The sequence below is a fragment of the Miniopterus schreibersii genome (assembly GCF_964146895.1).
Source record: "Miniopterus schreibersii genome assembly, chromosome: 7".
Classification (NCBI taxonomy): Eukaryota; Metazoa; Chordata; class Mammalia; order Chiroptera; family Miniopteridae; genus Miniopterus; species Miniopterus schreibersii.
In genome coordinates this window covers 45,351,187-45,367,862 of record NC_138108.1, presented here as the reverse complement: position 1 = coordinate 45,367,862, position 16,676 = coordinate 45,351,187, and the positions used below count along the sequence as shown (strand labels likewise).

Here is a 16,676-nt window from a genome sequence, read left to right as displayed (position 1 = left end):
GTTTCTGGTGTTATGAATAAATGAAACACAACTTCCATTATAGCCTCTGTATTTTTCTGATTATCGCTTCTTAATTTAATTTCTGTTCTGCTGCTACCATTGTTGCACGGTCAAGGTGGATGCTTTCAGATAATCAGAATGTCAAAGTCTTCGGTTATGCTACTTAAGATATAACTAGTTCTTTGTGATATAAAATAAAAAGCCTAAAATACAAAGAATGAGATTTCAGATAGGAAAGACTTATTTGGAAGTGAATTTGAATCATAGAATCACTGACTTTAACGATGAAATTTATAAGCAAGATCAAGATTATGGTCCTTTGAGTCCCTTGGATCATCTTTGATTGATAATCAGGAAAAGGAGACATTATAAAGTAAAGGCTTGCATTTAATATTCCATTCTAGAATTTGTACACAAATTGTCTTTCAATTCTGATAATGTTAATCAAGCAAATTAGTATGCAATATGTATCTGGAGAAAAAGATACCTTACTTTATGCCATGATATCCTTTAATCTTCACAATTTCCCTGCAAAGGAGCTATTATTATTCTCATTTTATAATAAATGAAATTTATTTGTTGAACTAGTGGGAACTAGTAAGCTATTCAACACACCCATTTCCCTTTTCTTTTGGACAACTAAATGATATTTATCAACCTATCTTACAGTTAGTCTGGCCATAACTGTATATCACTTCTAGGCCTGGCCCATAAAAATCACCTATATAATCTTCCTCTCTTTCTTTCCGTGGGCTTCTATCAGCCTGAATGGCTGAGTGTAGTCAATACTGACTACACCTGATTATACTTTATGAGAGGAAGGAATAAACTTGCAGTAATTTAAGCCAGTGATATTTCTAGATTTATCTATCACAGCACCTAGTGTTACCTTGGCTAACACATACATTGGTATCAGAACTGGGATGCTATAGAACGAAACCTAAAATATATGGCACTGGCTTAGTAGTTGGGCAGTAGACTGCAAGAAAATTAATATTAGGAGTTTGAAAGATGTAAAATGATGCCATATACAGGGAAATATTGGAAAAATTATTGGCAATAAAGTGAATAATACTAGATATCCACTGAGCCTTTAAAACTAGAGGAAGAAGTTAGAAAGTGCATTTGTAACAGTATGCATTATTTGCTAATAGCTAAATTTAGCAAGGTATTTTTTTAAAGATAAGGTTAGTCAAGAATTGATCAGTTTGCAAGCAGAAAAGGAAATAGTGAAAAAAAATGAGGGGACCTAAAGTGTTGGCAAATTTGACTGATGCTGGTCCACACGTATTGGGGAACACAATAAAAAAATACACTGAGCTACTTGGTCCATAAAGTTTGTTTAAATGTATTTACCCCACCCATTTCTGTTGATTTCAAAGAAGCTTCCATTGGGTTGAAGGGTAAGGGACAGAAAAGCAAGAATAAAAATGAATAAATTAGGCTTAAGAATTATATCTAAGAAAGAATTTCAAGTGTGAATAGTAACATACAGAATGGTCTAGAAACAAACAGAACCAAAGCCCATTAAATTTTTTTAGGGAGGGAGGGAGGGAGAGAGAGAGAGACATCAGTCAGCCACCCCCACTGGGAATCGAACCTGCAGCCTCTCTGGTGTACAGAACTACACTCCAACCCACTGAGCCACACCGGCCAGGGCCCATTAACTTTTGATGAGTTGCATTGTCAAAGAAATCAGTTCAGGCTTTAGAACAACTACAATAACAACTATGAGAGCAACACCAAAAGACTCTTTAGGGTTTGAAACAACCATCGAGTTTCCAAACTTGCACCAGCAAGATGCAGGCTGCAAAGGGAGGGCATATTCCCCACCACCCGCTTCACCTGGGATCGTGAAGAAGAACTTAACAGGGAACATTTCTCCTGCAGGGGTGAGCAGGGCCATGGAGGAATGTGCACAGGACAGTTCCTTCCAGAAATTAGAATCAAGGCCTCACTAAGGAACTTGCGCTCATCGAGAGGGTGCTTTCTCAAGGCACACAGTAGGGCTTCCTGGACTGTTTTGGACCAGCGCCTCCTGTGTTCTCTCTCGTCATTCTCATTTCTGGACAGAGAGTGTACTTGCTGCATCGTTCACTGGGCATGGGGTGGGGGTAGGTCACTGGTCTCTTCGTTTGCAGTGGATGAGAAAGCAGCCCCATGCTCGCGGAGAGGATGTGCGGAACCTGATACCTCCATGCAGCATCTGCTTGGGAACTGGTTTATCTTTCTGGTGTGTGTGTGTGTGTGTGTGTGTGTGTGTGTGTGTGTGTGTGTGTGTGTGTGTGTCAGGGCTTGGGCTAGGAGGAGGCGAGTGAAATTAAAAAAAGGACAGCCTGTGACAGGAACTGACAAGCTGTCCACTAAAAGCACTTTTGAGTACAGTGGCGCCTCGGTTTTTGAATGTGATCAGGTCCGGAAGCCCGGCCGAGCTCTAAACGCTGGCAACCGAGGGACCACAGCCCGCAGCCGGGCCTCAGGGTCCTGCCCTCAGCGGGAGCCGCGGGGCAGGTTCGAGTCCCGAGGCGGGTTCGGAAACCGAAGCATTTCCTTCCGGGCTTAAGGGGTTTGTAAACCGAACTGTTCGCCAACGCAGGTGCCACTGTACACAGTTACACTGCCATTCCCAGGCTTCCTTGCAGCTGATGTCTTGGCCCACAGCCGTGGGGGGAGACGCGCCCGCGCCCTGAGGACCCCTGGGTGCCCCCCCCCGGGGGGCCCAGGCTCGCCCTGCAGCGCGCTAGGACCCGCCGCCTGAACCGCCGCGTAAGCCCGCATCGCTCCTCCGCACGCCACCAGCAGGACAAGGCCCAGAGGGAAACAACTTTATTTTGTTAAGCCATTGACATACTGGGGTTTACTTGTTGCAGGGTAACTATCCTAACAAATACTTTAGGAAAGACTTTTCAGGGAGGAAAAAAAAGACAGCAAAACGGCCCCTGAAACTCACTTGCAATGAAAGAAACATATGTTTTAGTGGGAAATGCATGCGCAAAAAGTCAAGATCGGATTGGGACTTAAAGGATTGGATGAAGTTGAGGCAAGTCAACTACCTCACTTTGTGATTACTTCTGCTCTAATAGTAATAATGATGATAATTGTCAACATACCTTGTTTATATATAATATATATATATTCCAGATACTGGGCTAAGTACTTCAAATGTATTACCTCATTTAAATTTCAAAGTCCTTCTAAGAACTAAATATTATTATTATTATCATTTTACACAAGTCAAGATATTGAGGCACAGAGATATAAGTAACTTGCTAGATCACACATCGCATAAGTGGTAGACCCAAAACTTTAACTCAGGTTTATCTGTCTCTAGATACCCATTCTTAATTACTTCATTCTGTTGCTTAGAAAAAAAAAACACTTAAAAAAATTCCTGCCATTAACCACTCAATAAAAATGAAAATGTGCCCAGGATGGTTGAGGTTTCGTAGTTGAGCTTTCCAAAATGATCTAAAAGATGCCTCTATTAAACACACATTCAGTTGATCACTAAAACCAGCACTCACCTTATTGTACCACTATCGCTCAGTTCATGTGCAGAAACACCCATAAAATATCTATCTTGCTTGTGTTTATGTCATTGTATACCAGCCATTCCCATTCCAGTGAATATAGACATAATACATTAAGGACTTAGTGGTTAATTTTCATTTAGAAGTCAAGCTAAAGAGGATATTTGCACATTTTTGGTCTTTCTTTTATTTTCTTCTTTTGGCTGATCTGAAATTGTGCTTTATGCCATTATCCTATTACTCTTCAGAAATTATGATGTTCTTGCCCCTAGAGGCTAAAGCCTAACAAAGAAAATCTATGTTCTAGTGCCAATACCAGCTGTTGGAAATTATCTTCCAGCTCAAATTCGATCTGTTGCTTTTAGATTCTAGGGTCTCCTGTTCAATTCTCAGAAATGGCAATTTTTTCAAAGATAAAAGGGCACTGATTAGTTATGTTAAAGTACCTGATTTAAATGTCCTGTTAAGAGATTTCCAAGTTGCTATGACTTCTTGAAACTTTATATAACAGCCAATGTGTTGTCCTGTTACCGATTTGGTATACTTGGCTAGGGAATGATGTAACCCCAGGGTGCTGTTAGGAGGGGCTGAGAGGACCTGTGGCTTAGCGCTGGATTTATTCAGGGAGATTTGCACTAAAGACTTAAACCAAACCATGGCTTTATGAGAGTTGACCATCCAGGAGGCACTTAAAATATGTTGTCACCTATCTTTCTTATACATATTAACATTAATTTTAATATAACATTTCTAGAACACAAGCCTAATAGAGATGTTATAAATGTATCATGTTGAGCATCTGACTTATCTTACCCTATGACGCCACACTTTGCAATGTCCTTGTTATAAATATTTATAATTAACATCTCAATTGAAAAGTGCTTGATAATCAAAATTGCTTTTTAAAAATTAAGTACTCAAGTCAAGTACTATATAGGTTTAACTTGTGAGTATAATTAAGGAAAAAAAAACCTGAATGCAGTGTATACACAAAATCTCAATCAAAACACTGGATACAAAAATAGAAGCAATTGTTATGACAAGTTCTTAAGATTAAATGAAATAACGAGTTTTTAATTTGCAGGCATTCACCTAAACTGTTAAGACTTCACATCTTTTGGGAGAGAAAAATCATCTATAGGAGAATAGAGTTGTAAGTATTTTAGAAAGCATTGTAGGCCTGGCACATAGAGATTAGACTATAGATTTCTAATATTCTACTTTACACAGGCTAGATTTTAAAAAATTCTGAAATATGAAACCAGATTTTTACTTTATGATTCAATGAATGCTAATACAAAAATTAGCTTTTTCTGCCACTGTTTAAGAATTGACTTCTACTTTCTCTGTCTAATCACATCTAAAAGTCCTTTCTGCTAGCAGCTAAAGGCAAATGGGCACGAATGGCTCTATGTGCAAAGTAATACATTCTATGGTATTAAGTACATGAACACATGCTCTTGGCTCCCTGGTTTATTTTAAAGCTTCAAAAATTCTTGACATAGCAAGAGTATAAAATAGATCATTAGGTATTTTTATTTAAGGCCTTCAACACGGAGATGTGCAAGTCTGTTATATTTTCCCCCACGAATGTGCTGTTCCATGGTGCTCACTGGGTCTCTGTGGAGTTGACATGCAATACAACAGAAACAGCAATGGCTTGCATGCTTCATTTACCAACTAAACAACATAGCCCACCTCCCCTTGGCATTGCCAGGTCAACAGCCAATATACCAGCAGACTGCAAGCAAAGTACTGCAATGTGCTTGTGACTTCCTGTTATAAGCATTCAGAGAAGTGGATTTAAAATATTAATCCTGTTACAAAATATCAGGCCATTGTTAGATAGAAAGCAAAGGTGCCTATATAAACTATGCATGTGGCCAACTTCCACAGTAACATGACAACAACAGAAAAGATTGCTAAAGGAAAACATTGTAGGTACAAAGGCTTTCAGAACAGAGAATATTTTTTAAGGAACAAAAAAGCTTTGCAAACTTAATATTTAGAAAGTAATTATCAAGCTGCATGGTAGCATAAAGTCCTATTGATTCAAATGTATCTTTCTGTATGAACTTCACAGACTTGCATGACTTGGCATCAGTAAAAGCTAATGACGATTCATGCTATTAGCTTCAGTGGCCCCAGTCCCGAGGAACTCAGCTTTGACCTTTCATTAGCACTTTCCTCCCTCAAAGGTAGGCTCATTCTCCAGGCACACTTCCTAATCTCCTTAAATCACCAGGAGAATTAGTTAAAAGCATGACTGGGTGAGGGGCTGGGATGCTAAGGGAAAATTAAGATTCAGTCTAAGGAGAGAATGTATCTGATGGGTAATGTGACCAGCAATCCTAGGAAACCCTGGAAAATAAAATTGCATGTTAAGATTTCATTTATGTAAACTTAAAATCGTCATAATTACAAGAAGCATGTTAAATGCTATCACTCGACTTCAACTTTCATCAACAGCCCCTTCCCCACCAAAACCCCATGCAACATTTTTCCTTGATTAAACATTTATTGAGCTCCTAGCACTATGCTAGGCACATAAATAGTATTCTGTGTGGTAATATAGAAGTCATTAATTTTTTTAAATTAATTTTTTAGTGCCTTCTGCTTTAAGTGGCTTCTGAAATAAGTATTGATTAATGAAGCCATGGAGAACTGCTGCACAAATGACTTGAAAACCCTGCTCCTCACTCCTCCTCACTCTTCCCATCTCTCACTGCTCCTCCCTCGCCTGCCTACCCCCGACCCCAAAGTCCACACACACACATACCCATGTCTCCTTTCCACTTTTAAACTTGATCCTGAACCAATGTACTATACAGCTGCTCTTTGGTGTTAAGGCCAAAGGAGAAAGAACCTTATTATTAAAAGAGGTTAGATTCTCTTCTTGAAACAAAGAACTTAATCCTAAATTATAAAAATTGCAGATGGAATCTATAATAAGGTAGATTAAGAAATATCTTTTCTCCAGTTTTGGTAGTGGTTTGATTTCTATCGCATACACACTGATTGAAAGATTACATATCTTTGCAAATAAATTTTTTAAAAAACACGTCTTTATTAATTTCAGAGAGAGGGAGACAGAGAGATAGAAAGATCGATGACGAGAGAGTCATTTGATCGGCTGTCTCCTGCACGCCCGGTCCTGGGGATCGAACCCACAACCCGGGCATGTGCCCTGACCGGGAATCTAACCACTATCTCCTGGATCCTAGGTGGATGCTCAACCGCTGAGCCATGCCGGCTGGGCAATACTTTTGATTTAATAATAGAAACAATACTGTCAATAATTTAAGATTATGAGACTTTATGTTAATTAAACATAAAGGTTGTTTATACAGCCTTCTGCATAAATCATGGCTCCACCTCTATTTAAAAATATTGAACTTATATTAACAGAACTTTTTTCTACCATAATAGAAACATATCCACTTATACTATCGTTTCCCTATTCTGTGTGGATTCAATGATTTTCACCCCAATCACCCTACCATAACTGTGCTTTCAAAGGAAACCAGAGAACTCACTTAATCCATGACCTCTTGTCAATACTTATAGTCAAGAGTTGCTATAACTCACCTCCCAGTCCTTTAAAAACCTTATCTTTCTTTGGATTCCCCAGTACCACATTACTTTTTATTGTCTTCCTAGATTTCAGATTAAATTTTGCCCCCTCCTACAAAAAAAACCCCACCATTTTTACTTTCTCTTAATTTCAAGTGCTCTCCTAGGTGTGTTGCTCTGTCTACACTTTGTCCTTGGATATCTTTTACATTATCTTAGTTTCAGTGCTTCCCTCTCTGTTGGTAATTTCCAAATCTCAGGAGAAAACTATGATGTGGTGGGAAAAGTATAGGGTTGAGGGCCTGAACGTTTGCTTGGAGTCCTGTTTCCTATAAAATGTTGATGAGGGACTTTATTCCGTTTAGTCCTGGGTGTGTAGGGAAGGACACTGGTCCTGGTATCTAGTATATTTTAAGAAAATCCTAGCTGTGACGAACTGAATAGAATCCAGTTCCACTGTGGTGGTTTTCAATGTTTTCTAGATTTTGCTTCAATCTTTTAATAGAAAAGACTTGTATAGCCATCTTTTTAACATGAACATGAGTAATATCCATTATTATAAATGTTTTAGAGTTTTAAATATGAGAACAGAGGCTTCATGTATTTGAAGTTATCTAATTAATTATATTATTTGGGAAAATAGCTCTATTCAAGGTGCAACTGACATCCACTATGAAACAAAATGGGTTATCCTTCATTTTAATTATGGTGCCAGTCTTTAAACTTGCATATTTCAACCACGTTGAAAGTGGCATAGTAGAGAAATGATGGGTAAAACATTCTTGCTGGACAACATCAACAAATAGTGTATCTTATGGCCAATTTATTATAAAATTATTTTAAAAAAAGACTTCTTTGAATTGTGTGTTCATCTGTAGAAATAGGTATTATGTATCCATAATGAACAGGCCTATTGTGAGAATTAAACTAAGTCATATTTGAGAGAGGGTAATATTACCATTAAATTTTAGTGCTTTCCGTTTTTGGAAGGGCAATTCTGTAAAAAGCCCATTGTGACTTGCAGTTCCAATTATGAGTTAATCCTTACATCTTAGAAAGGCAGCTATAGGTTTTATTTTGTCTTTATACACTATTTTAGAGAAGAAATACTGGGAAAGATTAACTGACCTCCAGTTACTCACCTAGTCATAAACAGAGCTAGAACTAGACTGATCTATTTCCTTTTAATTCAGTTTTCCTATCTGCTACATAGAGCTTTTGTCAGAACTAACTTCAATGAAATATTCAGATTCTGTTCTGGATAAATATAGTTTTTTGCATCAATTAATATGAAATTATTTTATGTATTTTCAAGATCAGGCAAGTGGTTATTGATTTAAGTAGTGCCTAAGCAAGTTTCTTCCTCCATGGACAAGCTGTGTTAGTTCTCTCATTGCATGGGAAGGAAAACAGGTATCGCTAAGTAGGTGAAGAAAAACCCCACATCAACTATTTAATTAAATATAATTACCTCATTAAATGGACACAGAATTAAATAACCCTGGACTTTCTGCCCCACACATCCCATGAAATTTACAGCAATGTAAAAAACAAAACAAAACAAAATGAAACAAAAAAAACTAACATCAGCATGTAATCTTTTCAGTTACTTTAAAAATTTTTCCTTAATTTTCCATCTTTGTTGATTTTCAATATTTCATGGTTTTCACTATTAGTAGGTTGTGTGTTGAGCAGATTTATTTTGCTCAGAGCTGCTTATGCGTAACACTAGTGATATGAGACTTTGCATGCTGTTGACTCTAACTCTTTGGCTTCTGTAAGTCATTTGATTACCTTAATCACTAAGGAATATGGTACCATATAGAACCCATATCTTTTTAGGATTAACTGTTGCAAAATACCAGATAATGAAAAAAATACTGAAAAAAAATACTGGGAATATTTGGCAGGGCACGTAGGAGTGGTTAGAAAAATTATGTGGATATTTGTGTATGCATCTCTCTGAATGTTTACTGCTGAAAATGTGTGCATATCACCACCATTCCTCCCAGTTCTCTTGTGTTCTTCCTCCCAACACATTCTAAAGTTTGATAACACTTTTATATTTACATGCTTTCTTTAGTCAAGATTCATTTTTAAGCTGAAGATTATTCCAAACTTATCCTTTATCAGAGGTATTTCTAAATTGTCATTGCATTTAAATTTTCCATGTTTTAGAATTTAAGTTTTAATATTTCTCCTTTCTTGAAACTATCAACTCCCTTTTCCCAATGAAGTTTGAATAAAAGTTCTTTTTTTCTCTCTCTTCCATATTTAATGCCACTCCTCTATTGATCATTTTATGTAGTTAAAGAGGGTGTTGATTTTAAGTTACATAATAAAAACAAAAATAAATAATTAACAGTAAATAGTTTTTAAAAACTAAAATAACAAAAACCTTTTCTAGATTAAAAATTCAAAGTGGTGTGGTCCATATCTCTGTTTTTAGCCTAAAAATTAAACTTATCATTATTCGTTTTTAGCACAGTTCCCTAAGAAGAGTTGGTGCAGCTCCCAAACTAGATTGGGGTCAGGTGGCTAAAGGGAGGAAGAACACAAGAGAACTGGGAGGAATGGTGGTGATATGCACACATTTTCAGCAGTGCTAGAAGATGGCAACGTGCAAGTCTACTCTGCAATCAAATGTTCCTTATAGTGCTCATAAAATTTAGGCAGAGTTTATTTGGGGCATCATGAGATACATGGAGTTATCTTAAAAGGAAGATATATGAAGATAGGAGCAATTATTGCACAAAGAAAAGGATCTATTAAAATATAGTCAGAGCCCCGCCCGGTGTGGCTCAGTGGTTGAGCATCCATGGTCCTAGGATCCAGGGTATGGAGGTTTGATTCCCGTTCAGGGCACATGCCAGGGTTGCGGGCTTGATCGCCAGTGGGGGCTGCAGGAGGCAGCCGATCAAGGACTCTCTCATCGTTGATGTTTCTTTCTTTCTCCCCCTTCCTTCCTCTCTCTGAAATCAATAAAGATATATTTTAAAAATAAAATAAATAGAAACAGCAGCAGCACAGCTAACACATAGAGTTCCAATTGTTAGTCAAACAGCTGCGTAGCTGACTTACAGACTTGATTTTTGACCCTCCCAATAACCTCCCGAGGTAGGTGTGACTATCCCCATCAGAGACAGAGGTCACTTGGGTCAAGACCCACATCTAGTAAAGCCTTCGCGTAGAACTGAGTTTACTTTTTAACTGCAACATGGATTACAGACCTAGAGCTCTGGACCATTCAAACATATTTGCACTGAAGGGACTGAAAATGCTCCACAAGGAAAGATCATTACAGTGCTGGGAAGGGTGGGGGGCGGGAGAAGAGTTGGCCACTGTGGTTTTCTTTCTTTCCTTGCTACATAAGATGAGCCACACACACACACACACCCACGAGCAAGCAAAAAAACCTGTTGTGTCATTCAGAAGTGATTCTCCGAAGGAAAAAAACACAAAAAAGCAAACCCACTGGGTCGCCCGCTGAAGCTGTCCCCATGGCTTCTTGAGGCGTGTTGTTCTGTGGGGGGTGGCGATGGGGGAGTTTATTTGGGGGCAGGCAGGCAAGGTCCGCCGGGCGCACAACCTGAGAACGCCTCCCCGCGGGCCTCCGCCAGGGCCGGGCGCGCCGGGCAGGGCGTCGGGGCTCAGGGGCGCCGTCCTCAGCCCCCAAAGCTGCCCGGCGCGCAGCACGGGCGCTGCCGCGACTTCGCAGGGCTCCTTCGGGACGGCGCCACCTCCGGGACCGCGCGCCCGCGCCCCACGCCCGCCGAGCAGGGCGCCGAGGCGCTGCGCCCCGGGCCGAGGCTGTGGGGACGGGGTCACCCCTGCGCGCCCCTTTCGGCCCAGCGGCGCGCTCCTGGCAGTTTGGAGACGCCGCAGGCCCCCCTGGGCGGGCCGGGCTGTCCCGCCGCGCCTAAGGTGCGGGAGCCGGGGGTCGCCCCCGCGGCCCTCCCGCGCCCCCCCACCCCGGACCCCCGCGGCCGCGCGCCTCGCCCGGAAACCAGGCTGCCGAGCGAAGGCGGAGGAGAACCTCGGGCCTCCCGCTCCGATTGGTCGCCCCCGCCGCGCGGCGCGAGGCGGCGATTGGCTGCCGGGCGCCGTCAGTCGCGGAGGCCGGAGCCTTCGCCGGAGAAGCGCCGCCGGGCTCGGGTGCTCGGGCAGCGCCGCGGCCGCTCCCGCCGGTGCCCTGGGCGAGCTCGCGCGGCGCCGCCGCGGCCCCCACCCCGCCGCGCCCCCGCGCTGCCGGCCCCGCCGCCGCCGGGGAGGGGCGGCCGAGGAAACGGAGCGGGAGGCGGCGGAGGCGGCGGAGAAGTGATGCTGGCGCCGGGCATCCGGGCAGCGGCAGCGGAGCAGCAGCGTCGCCGGGACCCCAGCTGCAGCGTCCCCGTGGCCCGCGGGCCGGCCGAGCGGCGGGAGACCACGCGCCCCGCGGGTAAGGTGCGGCCCCGCAGTGCCCGTGCGGCCCCCCGGGACCGCTGGTGTTACCTTTGGGGGTTAGGAGGCTCCTTGCGCCCCGGGCATCCCGACGAGGGTGTTTGGGACCCGGACAGCGAGTCCGGACGCGCGGCGGGGCTGATGTGCGCGCCGGTGCCACTCCTGCTCCTGCGTTCTCTCCTCCTGGCCGACACTTGGATAGCGTGGGGCTGGCATTGTGTGTGGGTGCGCGCGTGTGTGGGCGCGCGGTTTGGGGCACTTTGCACGGAGCGCGGTGGGTTCCCTCTCGCGTGAGGCGGCCGCCGTCCTTGGGGCATCCACGCCGGGATGGAGGGGACGGCGTGCTCGGGCTCCGCCGGAGGGAGAGCGCCCTCGAGGCGCGGGGACGGACGCGGGGCTCCGAGCGAGCCGGGCCAATGGAACTTTATCGCCTTAATGAGAACAGGGAGCTGTGGATCCGGCGCGTCGGGGACCGGCGCGTGCACCGGCACTCCCCAAAGTCGCACTTTGCGCCGGGGACTTCGGGCGCGAGCACAGGGGAGGGGAGAGGAACCGTCCGCCTGGAAGGCAAGGACCGGGAAGGAGAGTGGAACAGGCTTGGGCGTGGACTTTTTTGTGTCTGAGGTCCCTTCCAGGACGCTCCCTGCACTTTTCGGGAGCGCGGATTTGGGGATGGAGAGTCCCGCTTTGAGGGGCTCGCCGCAGCTGCTCCTGGCCCGCACCAGAGGGGGCACGGGCGTCAGGGACCCGACCGGGCGGCCGGGCCGGGGCGGAGCTCGCGTGCGCGTCCAGGTGGAGCCCCTTCGCGGGGGTCGGGGTCGGGCCCGGCGCGCGCGGGCGGCTGCGGACTCACCCGCGCGGCTCCACCCTGCGAGAAAGTTCCGGCCCGAGGGGTCTGCTCCGCCAGACCCAGGGCGCATGGATCGCCAATGGAACCGAGTTTTCGTGCCCAGCTTCTTCCGGCGCCTGCACTGTTTCTATTTTATATTAAATTATTGTATTTTGTAAGGCCACGGGGAGGTCCGCCGCGCTGCAACTCTTTCCGCAGAAGGTAGATTTTACGCGCTGCTACGATGCACGGCGCGGCCCGGCCGTGCCCGAGGAGACCCAGCTCCGTGCACTGGCTTCTCGGTCCCTCTTGAAGACGCACAAACTTACTCTTGGCGATTGTGGTGTCTGTGGCCGTTGTGTCCTTCAGTCTCTGCTTGGGAAAGTTCTTGCAATACCTGGGCACTGAGGAGCTGTCCCCACTCCGGCTGAGACGGGCGGAGAGAGGCTGTGGCCCCTGACGAGGAGATGGGCTTGCAGTGGGCATGGAGTGGAGAGGCGGCGCCCTGCTTGCCAGCTAGAGCCTTAGGAAAAACGAGATGGGCTCGGTGCAGCCCGCGCTGTCCCTGTTCTGTGGCTCCTTAATCTCCTTCACTGGAGGAATCTTTTGCCCCAAAACACAAGGGAAATCAAACCCAAACCCAGACCACAGGAACTACTTTGGTGAAGCTCATTTCTGATTGGGTAAAGCAGGAAAAAATGAAAGTAAGACACCTAATAGAAATAATGTAAAAAAAAAAAAAAAAAAAAAAAAATCAGAAGGGAGCTGTCCAACATGTCAGCATTTTCAGCCCGTTTTTTTGTTTGTTAATGTTTATTTTTATTGTAGAATTTCTATTTTCGCCCAGTTTAGTAATGTGAATTATTCTGAAGCAGTTGAATAACTTTCTGATAAACTAGGAGTGATGTTAGTTTTGTGTCCGAAGATGGTTGCACATTTTTTTTCATCACTTAATTCATGAACTGTAAATGGAATTTTTGGCACTATTTTAGTTGAACTTGTATATTGCATTTGGGTTAGTAGAAAATCGGGAGTAAAAATATTCTCCTTAGCAGTCATCACATCTGGTTTAAAAGCCTAGTTTTCTGATATAATTTGAGCATAGTTTGTAGTGGTGGTTGTTATATTCCCATATAAAATCTACCTGCTGCCAGGTGATTATTTTAATGTCATAATATTCTAATTGTTGTAACTTTCAGGACTTTATTAAGATTATTAAACACATCAAGCAGTTGATTTTAGGTTTGTGTTTCACTTATGCAATGCTATGAGCCGGTAAAAAACTGTTTTCACCAATGGGTCGATATGGGGAAATAGGATTAAAATGTATTATGCACTATTAGCAAATAAGCTTACATTAAAAACCAAGTTACCAGTAATAGCCAATAAAACCAAGTTACCAGTAATAGCCAATAATAAAAGTGGAACTTCTAAGGAAAAATTTAACTATTTGGCTAAGAGCGTGGTTTTTCACATTGCTATCAAGTAACATCTTGTAAATCCACTGCATTATGTGTTGAGCTAAACCACAAGTCTTTACAAGGAAACAGAGCCTTTTTACTCATTTACAGGTTTTTTGGAGGGGCTACTTTGAGAAAAAAATTTTCAGATCATTAAATATATGTTGAAAACCACCAAGACATAATGGAATCAAGTGCAGAGAAATGTGTCGATGAGCATAAATATTAGGATAGAGCAGTAGGGCCTATATTTGGCTGAAGGGAAAAGATGCAGAGTGTATGTGCATGTGGAAGGGAGGTGGGGCACAGTCTTCGGGGAGTAACAGATAGTGCTAACCACTTAGTTTATGAAAGCAATTCAAGTTCTGCCAGTTCTGCAAATTCACTTCAATTTTGACTTATTTTGCTGCAGGGCAGCCCATGAGCTCGGAATGCCATATTTTCTAGAGGGATTTTAGTAACTCAAGTAAATGTCAACTTGTGAAGACTCTAGGCCACTAAATTCACTTTTTGACCTATACCAGATTTTAATTTCAATATCACATTTACTGTGAATAGCAATGTAATATATACCATGATCTTATTAAATAAAACATTTATTTTGTCAAGTAGTCTTGATCAGAGTTTCTACATTGTTAGGTAAGATAGGGAGGTTTATTTTATCTTAATAGTAATTTGTTTTCATTTAATTAATGATGAATTCATTGTGTGTGTGTGTGTGTGTGTGAAAGCTAACACATTTAGGGGAATTAGAAATCTCAACAAGTTCAATAAATCTGAAATTCATTTGAATTCTTTCTCTCTGTCTCTGTCTCTTTCTCATGCACTTAGACACCAAAGGCTATCAGAAAGGAATGTAACCACCCTGCATTTGAAACAAATTCACCAACCCATCCTGAATGATGAACTTTATAAGGCAAAATTCTCATACTTTTAAGTAATCTACTATTAAATAATTATGGTTTATTCAAGTCAATTTAACAAGTTTTACTGTGTTCCTACTATGTGCAAGAGGCTATTCTAGTTGCTTTGACTGTATGAGAGTAACACCCCTGCCCTCATGAAGCTTATTTTATTGGGGTGAAATATATCATAAACAAAAAGCGCAAGTAATGAACTTATATAGAATATTTATCTCCTAACCTGTTTTTCTAATCTCCCCCATTCTATGGTCCCTTTCCATCTCCTTTTCTCTCCAATTAATACACACCCACCCACACCCAAACAAATATACTCAAATTAAGAATGGAAGGTAATCTTGGTGATAATCTAATATATGTTAGTCGTGAAGCTACGAATCCAAACAATAACACTTCATGTGATGAGAGCTAAAGGCAGGAGAGAGATTCAGAGAAGATTAAGCAATGAAGTGACAGGATATTGCCCTTTAAAAAACTCTTTAAAATCAAATCATAATATTTTTCAGAGGAACCAAAGTGGGAAACATTTATACTTCAATGTATTTGTTTCAAATTAATAGCAAATTTAAAAGGCATTTATGACTGTCCAAGGTTAAATCTACATAACCTCATTTAAATGGGATGAGTGAACTGGAAATAGTAAGGAAGGGTCTAAAAGCATAATTTTAATGAGAATCTTTCTGCTTTTCCCATATTCAGAGAAATATATTCATGTACCTCTGTGAAAACTGATTGAAAACTCCAGGGTCTGAGGTCATAGCTTCCCTAACATTTTCAGATATGATCTTCTAATAAAAAATGCCAAAACAGTTCCAAAATTTCAAAATATTTGTCTTTATTTAAAAATTTGCTTGGTTACCCAGTTAATCCAATGGTGGATAACCTTGAGATATTTTCCCAGGTTTTATTCTCTTATGTATAAAACAGTGTGCAATTATGATTCCAGTTTCATTTTCTGTGCTTTCCATTTCATTATTTTCTTTAGCATTTTTAGCTCACATCTCAAAAGAATTGCTATTTTTTCTTACCCTCTTGTGAAGAATGGAACCTAGCTTGACTTTCAGAAATTGGTTTGTGAAGTATATTTTCATATTTGAGGAAAGCTGAAATTGTACTCCCAAAAAGCCATACCACACAATGAATTAATGCCAACTTATTCACAAATTATCTTATGACAAGATATTAGTGCAGGGCACACCATACTAACAGTCATTTCTGAATGGATTTCTGTCATTCAAGAAAAATCTTCAAGATTGCTGCTATCCAATCCAGTTTTGGGAGGTAGGAAAATCTTCTGATGATGCCATCTCAGTATTTTATTTATCCAGATTCAAGAATGCATATACCACCCACTTAAGATTTTACCCTTTTCTGCCTGATTTTTCCCCAAGCACAAACTTTAGGAGAACAGAGTTTTTAAAAAGCAAAGTAAACCAACTGTTACCATGTCCAGCACACAAAGTCAACTCTGGCTGTTATGAAACTCTTAGATGAAAGCTAAGCAGGAAGCAGGCATTTGGGGCTTGGAAGGACCCAGGTCATTTGTCCACCCTCCTCTTTGTATGAGGAAGAATGTCATTCCAGGAAGTTGATATTAATTATCCAAAGTCAGTTGAAAGGAGAACCAGGTCTAGAAACATTGTTTGTAATCTACTAGTGTATATGTTAACCCCATGCCATTTGCCCATGAAACAGTTACATATTTTGTAAAATAATAATGTAAGAAGAAATGACTATCTACCAATTTGTACATGTACCTATTTTAATATCTGATATACTATTACTTTGTATTAATATTATGGTTAGATCAAGAAAATGATAAATTGGGAAGCATTTGGAGAGGTCATCTAAGATTTATAGGGCTAGAGGTAAGTTTGCATGTAAAATATTTGTACTTAAATCAGTCACGATGTCCGTAGAATTT

General features: G+C 41.9%; 1 protein-coding gene across 2 annotated transcripts in view; it reads left to right on the top strand.

The window, feature by feature from the left end:
- Positions 1-11,333: 11,333 nt before the first annotated feature.
- B3GALT1 (beta-1,3-galactosyltransferase 1) overlaps positions 11,334-16,676 on the top strand; it is a 448,865-nt gene continuing 443,522 nt past the window's right edge. For both annotated transcript variants that reach the window (XM_081142115.1, XM_081142112.1), the window contains exon 1: positions 11,334-11,541. The gene's annotated coding sequence lies outside the window, so the exon portion shown is untranslated. The remainder of the gene's footprint in view (positions 11,542-16,676) is intronic.